Here is a 15,195-nt window from a genome sequence, read left to right as displayed (position 1 = left end):
CCAGCCTTGAAAGCTCACAGGTACCTCAGCTACTGGCAGTGAGATCACCTGCCCCTCAATCCCTGCCACCTTCAGGCTCTCATTTGGGATTATATGCTTCCTAGGAATAATGTCTGGATGGCACAGGGTCACCTGGGAACAAGTATCCCTTAGCCCCCTATACTGATGGTCAAGTATTCCTACGTCCACCCCAGCGGTCTCAAACAATTGCGAATCTGTCCTAACTAGTAAGCAGCGCTTGACCTCCACAAGAGGACCATTTTCCCCAGCCTGATCAGCAGATGTAACTGGTCCAGAGTGAGTCGCCATGGCAACAGGCTCCCTCAGTGGCAAGGAGCTTTGCTCTGTCTGGACACAGAACACAGCTTTTGGCTTGGTTCCACTCAAATCATGAGGCAAATTTCCCTTTAGCTGCTTTAATTTCTCACACTCTGAGATTAGATGGTCCTTTCCTTGACAGAAATAACATTTTCTGCTGTACTTGGAGTCTTTCTCATCTGTTTTTGGTTTTCCCTCCAAAATCTGAGGTCTTGGTGGTTTCATGTCAGAGGGCTTCCCTTCAACATGGGCCCCTCCCCCTTGCTGGTTTCTTCCTGGTCCCTGAGAGTACTTGCTGTAGGTTTCTTTGGGTTTACCTATCGATTTCCCCTCATCACCTAAGGGCTTTCTGATTTGATAAATAAAATCTGCGATTTCGGCCGCTTCCGCCACAGATTTCGGTTTCCTTTCCCTCACCTGGAACTTCAGTTCCCCATGCAGGACTGAATAGAACTGTTCCAGCGCTATCAGGTCTTTGAGCTGCTGGTAGGTCTCTGTCCCCTCCTGAGACAGCCATTTCTCTAGCAAACTCACCAGTTGGGCCCCCACTTGGGTAAAAGTCTGCTCTGGTTTTTTTGTGAGTGACCTGAATTTTTGCCTCAGCTGTTCAGCATTTATCCCATGCCGGGCAAACACCAGTTTTTTAAACTCAGCGAAGTCTTTCAGCAGTTCCACTGGCATCTCTGCATAGACTTCTGCCAGGCTGCCACTGATTAAAGATCGCATAATGGTCATCTTCTCAGTTTCCCTTACTGAGAAGTCCACAAACGCTCTTTCCACGAGGGAAAAGAACACCTCAGGGCAATCTCCCTTGTTGTACACAGGGAATTTCTTCAAGTCAGTTTTAGACAGGCTGCCTTCCCCATTCCCTGGGTTCCCCTCATTATTATTGTTATTCCTATTTCTACTCATTATTTCCAGCTTCTTCAGCTCAAACGCCATTCTTTCTAACTCCAACTGTCTCTGTTTCTCTTCCCTTTCCATTTCAAATTGTCTTTGTTTCTCCCTTTCCCTTTCCTCCATTTCCCTCACCCTCAGTTCATGCTGTTGGGCTAGGAGCATTTTTCTGAGTTCTGAGGTCAGTTCTCCCGCGCTCTCATCCTGCACTGAGCCAAATTCCTCCTCAGAACCTTGGTCTCCCTGTGGTTCTCTCACTTCCCCCATTTCTGCCATTTGGCTTCGAGTCAAGGGCATAATCCCCCCAGACCAGGTTGCCTTCAAAAGTCACGCCTCAAAATAAAATGATGACTTTTTTCCTTTTGCCTCAGAAACAGCCTTCTATAGACTGCTGCTGTCCCTCCAGCACCCACTTGCAACTGTTGCCAGACAGAATTCACCCCCTCTGCTAGGCCTCTCAGCAGACAGGCTAGATCACTGTTACTTCACGCAGCTTTGCCTCAGCCCTTTCCCGCCAAAACGGGTTGCCTCAGAGCTCCCTAATCTAGTCCCCCAATCTGAGTTTGCATGTTCTTCCACTAGCCTACCTCCCCGTGAGGTAAGCCTAGACGATTACCTACACGCCCTCAGATTTTCCCTGACTAGACCCCCCTTGCTCTGGGCACACTAGCCAAGGCTTTGCTGGACCACTGGGCAACTGGACCAGTCGTATCCCACCCGCTGGACACCAATAAATGTAGCAACCCCAGACCTACTGGAGTATCCCACCCTGTAGTTATGCTGCCACCAACCATTCGCGCTACCAAGTCACCCAGACCAGGAATGGATTTTAATAAACAAGAGAACAAGGTTTATTGAAAAAACAAACAGGGTAAATAAAAGGATCAGGTAAATAGGATACTGGAACTTGGTATAGTCCCAATCATACACATACAACAGATTGGTTCCCACGGAACACTTTAAGGTAACGCACAGACCCTGAACCTATCCGTTCTGGCTACCTAGATAGAAACCTGAACCTATCAGGTATGTACTATCTGACGAACAGTTGTACCCAGTCTGACCCACAGACTCCAACTCCACTTCTCCACGTCAGCTCTCTTACGAAGGACTTCCCCCAAATATATACAGTACAGCTCCTCCCCCCTGATGTCCCACCTTCCACTCCCCATAGGATGGAACTTTCCCTCCAAACCCATGACAGACAGGTACCATCAGTGCTGTATGTGACAGACAATTACTTCCAAATTTCTTTATATACATGTTATGCTAATGTACCTTCCTTTTTTACTTTGTTGTTGATGACACACGTCTTCTCTTCTGTGCTCATTTTCTCTTTAGCAATGCATAAGGAGGCATCCTAACCTTTCGTAAGTCTTCAAAGACCCCCAGTGTTCCTCAGAAGAGTCTGGGGGGGGGAATGCAACTTATAGTAAATTATGAATAGATGTCAACAATCCTTTAATGATGCTGATAGACTTCAGCCTTTGTTATGCATAACTGTCCTTATATTATGAGCTTTATTAGTGTCAGTACTATTTAGGGCCATTTAATTCTTCTTAGTCAAGCAGTGTAGAGATGTATGTAGGTGTTTTTGAATGATAATGATTGGTGGTCTAAAAAAGGAATGAGTCTCTTCATATTCCCCACATCCTATTTATGGGGGAGGGGGAATAGAAAAGGTGCATCTTTAATCTTCAGCCAAAGGGCTACATGCTGCAGGCTACGTGTCCTGCTTGAGGACAAACACCAGGCATTTTAAGTATAGTCACTGAACATGTCTTAAGATTTACAGAAACTGGCATGGGGCCATGCTGCAGCACAAACCACGTTATTATGCATGACCAAATCAAAACCAACAAAGAAAGAAGGTGGTTTGTGAGAAGGTGAAAGGTGTCAGGAAAATCAATAAATGCTCTCTGTGATGGCCTGTAAAACCAACATAAGTCATTACAACACTGCAAGTTAGGGCAGCCCTAGGCAGCAATAGCTCACACTTGGCAGACTATGAACTTCTATGTCTCTGATTATAACCTTTGTCAGCAGCCTCAGGAATGCACAGGGAGCCATTTATACCTGGCAAAGTGGACTATTTGGAAAGTGAACAGAGGTCACTGCTCTTTACGAGAAACCAGCTTGTGTTGAGGGGCAACTGTAGATATTTTGTAACCCTTTATAAGCATTTAGCTACATCTCCCATGATCCATCTCCACCCTTTTTTTTTTTTTTTGCAGTGGCTGTGTTTTCCCATCCATCACATGAACATTCCATCTTATTCCTGCATATGCTTCTTTCCGTCTTTCCTCTTCTGGCTGAACATGTGAAAAACAAATACATGCACGTCCTGCTATTCAGTGGAAAGGAATAATAAAATAAAATGAGAGTAGACAGGAATCTGGGGGTGGGTACGGAGAACGAGGTGAAAAAAGTAAATGGACACGGATTCTTATATAGGCTGCACATCCGTTTACAACTTTTCACTCCCTCTTTTTTCATGTTTCTGTTTTCACTCATCTTATTTCATTATTTGTTTTTCCTCAAAAATGCAGGTTGCAAATTATTCTGCAATGCACCTCCCTTCTTTTATCAGACAAAATCTGATCTTTATGGTACACAGTACTAGAAGACTGAGATATAACTCTGCAGACTGGAATACATCTGATGGCTGGTAGTGAGTGCCCATTGTTGAATGTTGCCTTCACATAAGGAAGTTCAACATGGCTCCCTTTGGTATATTGGTTCACTTCATGTGGGCAGCTTTCTATGTTGGGTGGAAGGGGGATCAAAATCATAATAGCCTTTCACCTGAATTAGCCCAGTGCATAATTTTTCCATGCAGTCTCAATATGTAGAATTGGTCTTAATTAACGTCTTATGAAAGAAAAGTCGGAGTATATTAGAACTTTTAATCAACTGGTTTAAAAAAAGGCTCTGCAGTATTATGCCAGCTGTAACAAATCAGGATAACTCAATGTCAAATGTCTTTTAAATCTATAGAGGGCCCAAGCATCATTTCTACACAGGTCCCACCCAGATATATGTAATTGGAAGAGTATTTTCAGAACCCTTATTATTTGTATATGCGCACTCAGACATTTATATAGAGTAGACCTTTGGTATAGATGGGCGGGATTGAAATCCAATCAATCAATCAATCAATCAATCAATCAATCAATCAATCAATCAATCAATCAATCAATCAATCAATCAATCAATCAATCAATCAATCAATCAATCAATCAATCAATCAAATATATACACACACAAAAATGGGCCTATGTATCCCCATGGCAATTTGTGCACAGGCACATGTGGACACATAAGCACACAGCTGAAGTTTCCTGGCATTTCAGATTTCAGGTAGAAAGTGTTTAATGCAGCATGTTGCATGTTTTTGAAAAGTGGTTTTAAAATTAAGTAACAAATGTCTGCTTAACATCTTGTAAATAGCATAGACTCCAACTGAGCCACCCACGTTTCACATCACATCTGAATTGTTTCACAAGTAAAATAGGCATGAAGAGTCAGCTTTTGTGGCACAGAGATCTTCTGTGCTCCATGGATTAATTGAGCACATGGTTGCCAGTTTACATTGCGGAAAGATTTTCATGTATACGCAATGGATGAGTCAGCTGTATTTTGCCATAGTTTACACAATTCTGTTACCTGCTTCCATCTGCTACAATGATGTGAAGGACTCCAGATCTGAAAATGTGGTGGACCATAAGATCAGGGGTTCACTATCTCAGGACTATTTTCCTCTCACTTTGTCACATAACATAAAGGTAAAGTTTGAACAAATGCTTCAGTTGCTACTGTTCCCACAGTAGCTGCCACAGTGCTCTCCTGAACTGAGGACACTTGTACCATGAAGGCAGATAGCTCCTGAAAACTACCTGTGTCAAGAAGAGCAAAGTATTATCTTGCACAGTTCAGCCGAACAATCAGCAGGGAAGCTATTTTGCTTTTTGAGTGTATCTCCTAGAAAATAACAATGCCATTCAGAAATTTTTGCCATGGCAACAAGCTTGGGAGCTAAAACCTATCTTTTATTACTTTGTCTCTATTATCTCCACCCTGTTAAAAAAATACACCAGAATTCTGGTTACCTTGTTCTTGTGTAGTGTTTGGAATTCAAGATGAATTTCCTGTGCCATAGGAGATCACATTCTTCAGTTAACCCATATGGATCTACTCCCCTGTGTCCTTGCCACAAAGGAAAGAGAGACTGGCTATGGCCAGTATTATCTATGTTATACAGTGGTGCCTCGCATAACGTTTGCTTCGTTTAACTTTTTTTCACTTAACGTTTATTTTTTCAAAGTCAGATTGAGCTTCGTATAACGTTTTTCCCTATGGGCGATTTTCACATAGCGATTTTGGGACCATGCTTCGCTTAACGTTTTTGGTTTTAGGTCCCCCTGCTTCACTTAACGATGTTCATTTTTTCAATTACAAAAGTGTCTTAACATGTTGAAAAATGGTTTTAAATGCTTGGAATCGTTAGTGCACCTTCTAAAATGTGTGCATACTTAATTTGGCGTTGATCTGACTTTTCGTTAATTTTTTGTGAATTTTTTTCTCCCCCATAGGAAACAATGGAGCTGTCAGATTTTGACAGCTGTCAAAAGTTGGGGGGAAAAATTCAGCATAAATTAACGAAAAGTCAGAAATTCAGAAATTTTTGCCATGGCAACAAGCTTGGGAGCTAAAACCTATCTTTTATTACTTTGTCTCTATTATCTCCACCCTGTTAAAAAAATACACCAGAATTCTGGTTACCTTGTTCTTGTGTAGTGTTTGGAATTCAAGATGAATTTCCTGTGCCATAGGAGATCACATTCTTCAGTTAACCCATATGGATCTACACCCCTGTGTCCTTGCCACAAAGGAAAGAGAGACTGGCTATGGCCAGTATTATCTATGTTATACAGTGGTGCCTCGCATAACGTTTGCTTCGTTTAACTTTTTTTCACTTAACGTTTATTTTTTCAAAGTCAGATTGTGCTTTGTATAACGTTTTTCCCTATGGGCGATTTTCACATAGCGATTTTGGGACCATGCTTCGCTTAACGTTTTTGGTTTTAGGTCCCCTGCTTCACTTAACGATGTTCATTTTTTCAATTACAAAAGTGTCTTAACATGTTGAAAAACGGTTTTAAATGCTTGGAATCGTTAGTGCACCTTCTAAAATGTGTGCATACTTAATTTGGCGTTGATGTGACTTTTCGTTAATTTTTTGTGAATTTTTTTCTCCCCCATAGGAAACAATGGAGCTGTCAGATTTTGACAGCTGTCAAAAGTTGGGGGGAAAAATTCAGCATAAATTAACGAAAAGTCAGATCAAAGCCAAATTAACTTTTGCATCCGTTTTAGAGGGTGCAGAAGCTAATCCAAGCATTTAAAACCATTTTTGACCCTTTTATGACACACTTAAATTTGCAAAAATTGACTTCGCAAAGCCATTGAAATGTATTGAGTCTGCTTCAATACATTCCAATGGAGGAAACATTGTATCGTTTAACAATGTTTCCTATGGGTTTTTTCGCTTAAGGACGCCAGTCTGTGCCTATTGGAACGGATTAACCGGTTTCCAATGCATTCCTATGGGAAATGGTGTTTCGCATAAAGTTTTTTTTGCATAAGGTTTTTTTTTTTGGAACCAATTGAACAAATTGTTGCCATAAACCCCTTGGGAGTTGCCCTGAACAAATGGTGCATTTGTTTTAAAATTAAGCACAGTGGATTCAGATTTATTCAACTTATTTTCTCCAGATGTAATAGATATGAAGTGGGATGCCCACTGAAACTTGAGGAAGCCAAATTGGGCCAATTTGGTACAAATTGAACCAGTACAAGTGCTTTATAAAGTGAAGCAAGCTTTCTTTTGAAAGCAGTTAAAGTGTTATGCAGGCTTCTGGTTTTGGAAAGGTAGTCCCCTCCAATAGTGCCTTTTAGGATTTGTTTCTGTGGAAAAACTCCCAGGGTGAGGGATTGGAGAAGGATGGAGTTGGGTTGAATGAGTGATGATTTCATGACACATTTTATAATGGGCTATCCAAATCAATGTTCTTTGGGCTAGGACAAGGAGGGGATCAAGAAATAGCCAAGCTAATTTTTTCAGTATCATTCCACTTCAATATTTAAAAGCCTTAGACCAGTTTCCAAGTACTGTATAATAAATCCCTAGTCCCTGTACCTGTCCTTCAGAAACATTGCCACTCTCTTTCAGAAAACCATTCTGTCTGTCCAAATTAACCTGTGCAGCTTTAACTGTTTTGCTGTAGTGAGGTTCCGCTACTCCTCCCCACCCCACCTCCAGCACCTGAGGTTCTGGGAGAAGATGCTTACATGCTCAATTACCGCATTTTTTGCTCCATAAGACACACTTCCCCCCCAAAAAAAGTGTGTGGGGGGAAGTGTGCGTCTTATGAAACGAATACTGGCTTCCCGCCACTGCCATCGCCACAATGCCACCCTTCTCCTCCCCTTCCAGGGCAGTGACCACTTCTGGATGATGAGCTGGGTGGGGTGGAGTTTTATTATTTTTAATTAGGTGCATCTTATCGTTAGATGCATCTTATAGAGCGAAAAATGCAGTATGTCTGGGAGGGGAAAAATAAATTTGGTACATCTGTTTCATTTTGGTTTATTCTTCTCATTCTATCCCTATTTTAGCTCAAAGTACAGTATAATGAGAAAGGATCAAAGACCTTGTTGTTGTTTAGTTGTTAAGTCATGTCCGACTCTTCGTGACCCCACGGACCAGAGTACGCCAGGCCCTCCTATCTTCCACTGCCTCCCAGAATTTGGTCAAATTCATGTTGGTAGCTTTGATGACATTGTCCATCCATCCCATCCTCTGTTGTCCCCTTTTCCTCTTGCTTTCACACTTTCCCAACATCAGGGTCTTTTCCAGGGAGTCTTGTCTTCTCATGAGATGGCCAAAGTATTGGAGCCTCAGCTTCAGGATCTGTCCTTCCAGTGAGCACTCAGGGTTCAATACACAGAATAGATAGGTTTGATCTCCTTGCAGACCAGGGGACTCTCAAGAGTCTCCTCCAGCACCACAATTCAAAAGCATCAATTCTTTGGTGGTCAACCTTCTTTATGGTCCAGCTCTCACTTCCATACCTCACTACTGGAAAAAGCATAGCTTTGACTATGCGGACCTTTGTTGGCAAGGTGATGTCTCTGGCTTTTAAGATGCTGTCTAGGTTTGTCATCACTTTCCTCCCAAGAAACAGGAGTCTTTTAATTTTGTGGCTGCTGTCACCATCTGCAATGATCATGGAGCCCAGGAAGGTAAAATCTGTCACTGCCTCCATATCTTCCCCTTCTATTTACCAGGAAGTGATGGGGCCGGTGGCCATGATCTTAGTTTTTTTGATGTTGAGCTACAGACCATTTTTTGTGCTCTCCTCTTTCACCCCCATTAAGAGGTTATTTTGGGGATGTGGTGGCACTGAAGGTTAAACCGCAGAAGCCTCTGTGCTGCAAAGTCAGAAGACCAGCAGTCGTAAGATCAAATCCACACGACGGAGTGAGCTCCTGTCGCTTGTCCCAGCTCCTGCCAACCTAGCAGTTTGAAAGCATGCAAATGGAAGTACGTAGATAAATAAGTACCATCTTAGTGGGAAGGTAATGGTATTCTGTGTCTAGTTGTGCTGGCCACGTGACCACAGAAATTGTCTTCAGACAAACGCTGGCTGTAGGGCTTGGAAACGGGGATGAGCACCACGCCCTAGAGTTGGACACAACTGGACTAAATGTCAAGGGGAACTTTTTCTTCACCTAAGAGGTTCTTTAATTCCTCCTCACTTCTGCCATCAGAGTGACATCATCTGCATATCTGAGGTTGTTGATATTTCTTCCAGCAATCTTAATTCTGGTTTGGGATTCTTCCAGTCCAGCACTCCCATTTCTTTAAGGACTTGCCATAGTTTTTTGTGGTTTACACAGTCAAAGGCTTTTGTGTAGTCAATGAAGCAGAAGTAGATGTTTTTCTGGAACTCTCTGGCTTTCTCCATAATCCAGCACATGTTAACAATTTTGTCTCTAGTTCCTCTGCCCCTTCGAAATCCAGCTTGTACTTCTGGGAGTTCTCGGTCCACATATTGCTGAAGCCTACCTTGTAGGATTTTGAGCATAACCTTGCTAGCGTGTGAAATGAGTGCAATTGTACGGTACCCAAGATCTAGGTTCCTTTTAAACCTGTACTTAAACACTTCTGAGTAAGAGATGTACAACTAAAAGGGATTGACTGATACATGAGTATATAAGGAATTGCACTGCTAGGGGCTAATTCCAATGAATTAAGAAAAATAAACAAATTCATTTTCTCATTTGCAACATTCTGTGATCATTTCCTTTTAATGTTTTTTTCTATGTTAATATCTTTCTTTCTCTAATGTTCTTGCTTAGTAACATTACAGATTCTTTCTCAAGGAAATACATTTGACCCAGGTTAAGAAATAATGGAGCAGAGTGTTCTTCATAACTTCTTAATACCAGTCATTCTGTAATCAATTTGGTTTTAATGACTGAAGTTACAGTTACATAAACTTAAGGCAATAATATGATTAGCTGAAATTTTAAGTAAATTACCCAGACATTTGCAGCTATAGACAGCTGTGAAATAAGTTCATTTAACTAATTCATATGATTTAGCTCATCAGGCATTTGAATATTTAAAGTAAATAAAGTCTGTTTATAAATACTCTACAACATTTTTCTCTAGAAGTTGGAACAAGGAGAGAAATATGTGTATTGAAGTCCTTATGTTACAAACTGGTTTATCCTAATTATTTCACTTCTCATTTTCAAATTTTTAAAAGATAATGGTGCATTTTTCACATTTCCCAATGAATAGATGGCAGACTTCATTTTTCTATTTGGAATTTTCAGGAAGCAAAGGGGTTCCCACTCAGTAAGGGAAAAGCTTTAGAGACTGGCTAGCTGACAAGGCATATGAAGAATATTCACTAAATTCCTTATTTTTGTTGGTTCAGACAATGCCTCATCCAGTACAGACCCTGCAAGATTTTTCATCTCCAGAATGTAGTGGGCTGAATCAAATTTTAGTCCTAAGTAGAGTATACCAATTGCAGCTATGCTTATGTTGAATAAAGATTGAAAGAACTCTCATATTGATGAGATTCTAGGTGATGCATGGCAAAATGTCACAAGGAAGTTCCTTCCAGAAAGTGGCATGCAATGAGAGATACAAGCCTTCTTCTGATAACATTGCATGCCACTCGTTAGCAAGTGGCAACTCATCACTGTGATTTACACCACTCCACTTATACATCATAAACAACCTATAGGTTTTTTGTTTTGTTTTGTTTTGCCATTTTGAGGTATGACTTTTGCAAGTAAATTGTTAAAGTAACATTTAACATCCTGTGCAATATCTTTCCCCTAGATTTTAAACTGAATAATACACTTGTTTTTAATGTCAGGAACATTATTAACTTGCAGATGAAGGAAGATTGCATCTAGGTCCTTCTAATTGCCTAATCTATTCCCAAGAGTTGAAACAAGGAATCTAACCTATTCCTTACAGAATCAGCCTTAATATACTGCATGAATGCTTTCTGAAGGTCAGATATAGATTTTATTCTCTTCCAGAAAAAAAGTATATTGCAAAGGTAGGAGGTAGTCATTCAGGTAGCTAGACACCTAATCCTCCCCCTGCATTAATGGAGTTTCAAATGTGTGAGTGCCTACTTGTGATAATACACTCTGAGTTCCAAGGTGAGATCAAATCAGCATTTCAGAAGATGGATAATCAGTCTGACTGCTGAGATGTCACAGGGTCTATAATTAACCTGCAACATAGTTCCTACATTGCTAGCATTTCAGATACAAAACAAGGGGTACTGTAGTGAAATTGTAACACCTTTGTCTCACCCCACACCTGACCACCTAATGTCCCCTTCCTAACATACATGTTATATAAGTTTCTTCGCTACCTGCTATGGAGAGTAGTCTGTCATGCACTGACTTTGAGTGAAAAATCATACTCATTCTTTTCACTGGACTTATTTGAAAATATCTAATATCTTACTAACAGGTTCAAATGTGTCTGAAGAAGTGGGTTCTAATCCATGAAAAAAGGTAAAAGTAAAGGTTCCCCTTGACAAACAGTCATGTCTGACTCTAGGGGGTGGTGCTCATCACCTTTTCCAAGGCATAGAACCAGCATTTAGCCATAGACAGTTTCTGTGGTCACGTGGCCAGCGCGACTTAGGCACAGAACACCATTACCTTCCCACTGAATTGGTACTTATTTATCTTCTCACAGTTTTACATGCTTTCAAACTGCTAGGTTGGCAGGAAATCCATGAAAGCTCATGCCAAAATAAATGTATTCGTCTTCGAGGTGCTACCACAGTGTTTCATTTGGGTTTGCTGTTCACTTCTGGTGTTAGGTTAAAAGCAATCTCATTTGCTATGAAAGGACATAATGCTTAGGTAGTCCACAATTTGGTACTTCAGTATTTATGCTGACATGTTTGAATAAAGAAGAGGTGAATCTCTCAATTCATATTCAGAGATTTAATTTCTGCAATTCTAAAACCAAGGGTTTAATAAGAATGGAATCTGTCGTAATTTGATTCTTCCCTTGATTCTTTTCCTGACATACTACAGAACTGCTGCTAGTCAAATTAGACTAATTTGATCAAATCAACAAATATTCTAAACAGATAGAATGAATATAATTGCTTTTAACAATTCTCTCTAATAAAAAATAGGAGATTATTTAGTAAGATAATTTAACAGTGATGGGTGCAAGTGGTAACCTACATCATAGATGTGAAATTGTTGTTTGACATTTTTAATTGTATTTATCCTATTGTGTTGTGAGCCACCCAGAGTAGATACTGTCTAGATGGGTGGGATACAAGTTTAATAAATAAATAAATCATTGTTGTCACCATTGACATCATCATCATCACTGATGTACGCTGTCTTTAGAGAAATGTGGAAGATTTCACTAAATAAAGGCCATTGTGCAGTTCTGAGGTGAAACAACTATGGGGTGGAAGAAAGAGTCGCTGGTCCCCATGGGCCAAGCAACACCTTTACAGATCCTTCATATTCTGTCTGGTATTTTAACCAAAGGCTTTCAGAGGTGGAGCGGAAGAAATAGAAATGGCTGAGCTATTAGCATCCAAGGAAAAGGCAAGTGATAGCTGATCCAAACAACAAAGCCCAAGATCTTACCTGTACACTCCAACCACAAGGGCTCTAACTGAAGCCACTATGTGCTATAGGGATGCACACCTGCTGCTGTACAATTGCTATAGGGATTCATCTTGGTAAAAGTAAAATCATCCTGTCTACCACATTCCCAAAAGTGATCATGCTATGCAGCTCAACCCTCAGTCCATGTTGTAGAGCATGATCATATGACAGAATGGTTTCCTACTTATGCTCAAGTTAGATTGTAACATAAAATTGAGGACACACAACACAAGGCCATTAGTTATTCATTTAATCGGCTAGTAGTGTAACTGTGGTTCACTTCCCTCACTGAAAGGAGTATGTTTGTTGTTGTTGCTCTGATGGCATTTTGATATATTCCTTAGGGGTATGGCTTCTGTGTACAATCTTATTGATACTTTTTCAAAGTAAATTCACTGGGGAAGGGGAACACCACTACTGCACATGACTGCCCTTCTATACATATTTTTCCCCACTGTGGATATATTGGTGAAGTTGCATCAATAGTTTAAAAAGCAATGATCCTTGACTAGGTTTGCATATGGCTGCAGTTTCTTTCTTATAGCCAGCAATACCATTGAAAGATGACATTCTTCTCAAACATACATGCAAGAAAGATGAAAACATGTACAAATGTTGATCCTATATTTCTCGAGAGTGCTTTCTGATAATTGTATTAAAAGTACCAATGGCTGAAATCCAGTTGCTTAGTAAATCACAGCTAGAGTCAGTCTACTGAATTCATTGACTCAGGTCCTCTGTAAGTTCCACTGATTCAGTGGGTTTACTCTAGTTGTGAATTATTACACTAAGCAACAGGATTTCAGCTTCTAACCTTTAATGAATAATGCTTGGATAGGCAGAGACGGCTTCTTCTATGCTTTTGTTTCTCTTCACAGCTGCTAAAACAGGCAATTCAGAAGTGGAACAAACAATAACAGCTATATTATCAAAGGGAGAGAGGGAGGGAATGTAAGAGAAGGAAGAGATAACTCATATAAGAGGAAGATTTGACGCATGTGTCAAAAGTCCATGTGTCTCAGATAAGGCTACTTTTGTGATTGTTCTGTGCCATCAGAGCTATCTTATGGTCACTGACAACTTATGGCTCTGTGAATTAGTGAACTCCAAAAATATCCTATTAACGACCCTCATTGTGTTTTGCAAACTATAAGCGATCTCTCCCTTTATTAAGTTAGTCCAACTTATAATTGGTCTTCCATTTTTTTTCTGCTGCTGTCATTGTTGTGTTCTCCAGTGAAAATTGTTTCCTCATAATGTACCCAAAGTATGATCTCCTCAATTTCTAAAATGAAACAAAAGATTGTGCTTGAAGATGAGACTGCCGAATTGGACTAGTGTCATGGATTTTCTAACTTTTGTCTCAATTGTTTACATTTTTGTCAAACACTTGATGTGTACTTTATGGCCAACTTGTCCTCTCCCTGTGGTTTCATGTTAAATAGCATGGTATATCTCTGCACAGCAGACATGAAATGGCAAATTCCAGGTTCTAATCTCTGCTTATTTTACATATGTGACCATTCATTCATGTGTTCATATTATTTATATGCTGCCTTTCTCCTCATATGGGACCCAAGGCAATTCACAACAACAATAAACAACAGATTTAAAAGCACTACATAAATATCATATATAAAAACAAAAGTATATTAAGATTTTAAAAATCAAGTATAAAAACAATTTTAAAACATTTACAAATCTGTGAATTAAAATCCAGCATTCCTGAGATAAATTAGTGCTTAAAAGCCTGATGAGAGAAGGACAAGAGTGAGGGGGCAAATCTGTCAATCCTATATTGGTTTTGTTTCTCCATCTCTCCCACCAGTTGGCTGATAATACTTCTGTGTCAGATTGTGGTAATCTTTGTTGACAGGAGATTACAAATATACTTTTAAAGATTTTGCACTTTCCAAAAAATTCTAATGTGTTACACACATTTTTAAAATCCTTGCATGCTTTTATGCAATTTTCTCTGAAATGCATCACAAGCTTCACAAATACAGAAACATCTGAGGCACAGTGCATTCCATTAGCAATTTTAGAAGGTACAAAAGTTATGTTTCCATATAGAAAACACTTGTGCTCAATCCTTGCCCTTCCTGGCTTGTAAAAGAAGCCAGAGGGCAACTGGTTAAGTGGGTACGAGAAGTGCTGTATGCCTCCTCATAGCTAGACAGGCTTCCAGCATATTCAAAGGAGTCAGTATTACGACCATTATTGAAGAACCCGTCCTTGAATTCCAATATACAGTATGGGGCAACTACCAGCCAGTTTCCAATATTTTGTGGCAAGGTACTGGACTATGTGGTACTTTCTCAGTGCCAACAATTTTTGGATTAAGTGTATTATCTAGATATATTTCAGTCTGGCTTCTGGCCTGGCTTTGAGATGGAAACAACTTTGCTTACATTGGTGGATAACCTCCTCTGGTAACTGGACTTGGTGTATGTGTACCTGCTGATTCTTCTGGACCTCTCTATGATTGCAATACCACCAAGGGATCCTTTTGGCCATCTCTCTGGAATAAGTGTTCAGAAGGTGGTCTTCGGAAACTCCTGTTCAGTAGCCTAGTCATTTGGCCTGTGGCATCCCTCAGGATCCTATTTTGTCACCCATGCTATTTAATATGGAACTACTCAGAGATGATGTTTGACATTTTGGAGATCAATGTGAGCAGTGTACAAATGAAAAACAACTCTTTCTCTCCTTTCCATCCAAATCTGAGGA

Source organism: Pogona vitticeps, chromosome 3 (assembly GCF_051106095.1).
Source record: "Pogona vitticeps strain Pit_001003342236 chromosome 3, PviZW2.1, whole genome shotgun sequence".
Classification (NCBI taxonomy): Eukaryota; Metazoa; Chordata; class Lepidosauria; order Squamata; family Agamidae; genus Pogona; species Pogona vitticeps.
The sequence above is the reverse complement of the archived record's forward strand: the minus strand, read 5'-3'. Positions refer to the sequence as shown.